General features: G+C 44.1%; 1 pseudogene across 1 annotated transcript; it reads right to left on the reverse strand.

Annotated features, from left to right (window-relative positions):
• Window positions 1–1,241: 1,241 nt before the first annotated feature.
• LOC308625644 (ferritin light chain-like) lies at window positions 1,242–2,010 on the reverse strand (annotated as a pseudogene). The gene has a single exon. The product of its transcript is annotated as a ferritin light chain-like (transcript).
• Window positions 2,011–3,472: the final 1,462 nt, after the last annotated feature.

The following is a 3,472-nucleotide window of genomic DNA, read 5'->3' on the forward strand; positions in this document are numbered from 1 at the left end:
GTGCAGGGGACATGGGTTCGAGACCCAGTCTGGGAAGATTCCCACATGCCACGGAGCAACTAAGCCCATGCGCCACAACTACTGAGCCTACGCGCCACAACAACTGAGGCCCACATGCCTAGAGCCTGTACTCCGCAACAAGAGAAGCCACGGCAATGAGAAGCCTGTGGACCGCAGTGAAGAGTAGCCCCCGCTCACCGCAACTGGAGAAAGCCCCCACCCAGCAATGAAGACCCATGCAGCCAAAAATAAAAATAAACAAAATAAATAAATTTATTTTAAAAAATAGCAAAAATAAAATTTTCTTTTGCCAAAAACAACGTTTTGGTTTTATCCCTCCTTTATATTATAGTTAACAACCCAAGCTCAAATCCCAGCTCAGAAATCTACCTAGCTATGTGACCTTGGCCAAATTTTTTGACCTCTCTCTGCTGCAGTTTCCTAATCCATAAAACAAGGTTAATCAGTAAAATGAGAGTTAAATGAGTTAATGAAAGTAAAGTTCTTAAAAGAGTACCTGGTTGAACTAATACTTTGGGTATACTAGGTTAAAGAAAATAACTCACCAGTTAAATGACTGATTGTACAATTATGTTTTTAAAAATCCAGCTAAATACTGTTTAATAGAGAGGGACATAAAACGTAAGGACAGGGGCTTCCCTGGTGACACCGTGGTTAAGAATCCGCCTGCCAAGGCAGGGGACACAGGTTCGAGCCTTGGTCAGGGAAGATCCCACATGCCGCGGAACAACTAAGCCCCTGTGCCACAACTACTGAAGCCTGACCGCCTAGAGCCCGTGCTCCACAACAAGAGAAGCCACTGCAATGAGAAGCCCATGCACCGCAACAAAGAGTAGACCCGCTCGCCACAACTAGAGAACGCCCGCACACAGCAACGAGGACCCAATGCAGCCAAAAATTAAAAAAAAATAAAAAATTTAAAACATAAGGACATAAAAAGGTTGAAAGTAAAAGTAAGTGAAAAGATATATGTGGCAGATAGTAACCAAAAGGAAGCTTGTTGTCATGTTAGTATTGAAATGGGGGGGGTTGTTTTGGGGGGGAGTTTTTTGTTTTGTTTTGTTGCTACAAAAAGCTTTATTGTTTCCATTTGGTCCAAGGCTTGGGGGAGGGCTCCAGGGTGGTTAAAAAACTGCTTAGTGGCTGCAGAGAGCGGCTTCAGGAAGAAGCCCTGGCACCAGAGGGCTCCTCAAAGGCCGCTGGGCTCCAGAGGCTCCTTCTTATTCATGCTTGACGGTGAGCCTTTGGAAGAGATACTTGCACAGCCCAGCCTGGGGACCAGAGAGCCATCGGAAGTTAGTCAGGTGGTTGCCCATCTTCTTGATGAGTTTCACCTCCTCATCTAGGAGGTGGCTCTCCAGGAAGTCACAGAGCTGAGGGTCTGCGTGGGCAGAACCCAGAGCAAGCAGATCTAAAAGGGCCTGGTTCAGTTTCTTCTCCATGAGAATGGCAGCTTCCACAGTGTCTTGGGTCTTATTCCACTCATCTTGAGATAGCTTCTGCCCGTCCTGGAAGAGGGCACAGCCGCTGCGCTGGTTTTTCATTTTCAAGAGAGGCTGGGCGCCCTCCTGCTTCTTCTCAGCCAATTTGCGGAAAACGTGGCCCAAGCCCTCCAGAGCTGAGGTGGAAATAGAAGCCCAGAGAGAGGTAGGTGTAGGAGGCCGGCCCATGCAAGGTGACCAGGTGGGTGAAGGCGGCCTCCACCTCGATGGAATAATTCTGAGGAATCTGGTTGATGGGTAATAAGGAGTTAAGTTCAAAAAACAGTGCTGGCTGGTCCCAGAGGCCGAGGATAACTGAGGGGCTGGTTCTGAAAGTTACCACTGGAAAAAAGATGGAGGGTGGTCGGAGGCTTGGAGGAAGGGGCCTCCCTGGGTCTGTTCCGTCCAAACACTGTTGAAGCAAGACACAGATCCGTGGGACCTCTGAGCGCACTGCCTTGAAATAGGTTTCATGACCAAAATATAAAAAGCAAAACACTGAAAACATTATTAAGAGAGACTGAGTTCATCAAGATGCTGCAGCAATTTTAATTTTGTATGCATCTGATAAGAAAAAAAACCTTAAAAATTTAAAGCAATAGTTGATATAATTATAGGAAGAAATTAACCACGTAATGGAAGATTTCAGTGTCCATTTGCTCATTTTATTTAATAAATGTTCTTGGGTTCCTGCATGCTAGGAACTCTTCTATCATACATACGGCTAGAATGAAATATAAAAATCCTCAACCTTTTGAAGTTTACCATAATAGAAGGAGGGGGGAAACACAAATAAATACAGTAAAATCCTGTGAAAATACACCCAGGATATCATGAATTCTGAGATTATAGAATGAAGGATTTGCTCCTATCCACCACCAAACGCCGCAGGTGGTAGGAAGGAAGGAGAGTAAAGTTCTTATTCTGAGCTTGGGGAATGGAATATGACAGGGGGTGAAGGGAGGAGCCTGGCAGGAAAATAGCACAAAAGCCAGAGGGGAGGTGAAGTTTGAATCCTGCTAGCACAGTGATCTACCAACTCAGTATTCCCAAACTGGGCCAACAAAACTATTGCCAACTAGCCAGCATTTCCTGGAATCACTGGTGCTTTCTTGAAGTCCAGTCAGCTGCAGACCCTGAATCCTTCCCATCAATATGTAAACTTCAGTGGACGATCACCACTAGATGGTCCCAAACTGTAGTGGGGACCCCGATGGATTCTGGGTAATGAAGCAACAGCCCAGCATTGTGCATGGTCCCCTGCCCATTTTATTAATCTCACGCTGAAAGACAAAAAAGAAATCAAAGACAAACAGATTGGAAAGGAAGACAAAGGACTGCATTTTTTCAAAAAAGATATGATAGCCTATGTAAAAAATTCTGAAAGACTGCTTATTAGAAGTAATAAGAATTTACCATAAGATCAATACGCAAAATTCAGTTGCATTTATATAAAATTTAACAAGTATTCAGAAAACAATTCTGTAACAACATGCACATAGAAAACATAATTTAGAAAGAGATTACATTTAAATAGCTTAAAAATAGATATCTAAAATGAAATCTGGGCTTCCCTGGTGGTGCAGTGGTTGAGAGTCCGCCTGCCGATGCAGGGGACACGGGTTCGTGCCCCGGTCCGGGAAGATCCCATATGCCACGGAGCGGCTAGGCCCGTGAGCCATGGCTGCTGAGCCTGCGCGTCCGGAGCCTGTGCTCCGCAACGGGAGAGGCCACAACAGTGAGAGGCCCGCGTACCGCAAAAAAATAAAAAAATAAAAAAAAAAAGAAATCTAATAAAAGATATATAAAGCCTATACAGAAAAAAATATAAAATGTTATCAAAAGACACTCAGAAGACCTAAGTAAATGGAGAAATATGCTATGTTCATGGAAAGGAAGGCTCAATTTTTTTTTAAAGAAATTTGTTAGCCCCAAATTTACGTGCAGAGTTAATGTAATCCTAATTAAAA

This window comes from Mesoplodon bidens (genome assembly GCF_964165515.1).
Source record: "Mesoplodon bidens genome assembly, chromosome: 1".
In the NCBI taxonomy this organism is placed as follows: Eukaryota; Metazoa; Chordata; class Mammalia; order Artiodactyla; family Ziphiidae; genus Mesoplodon; species Mesoplodon bidens.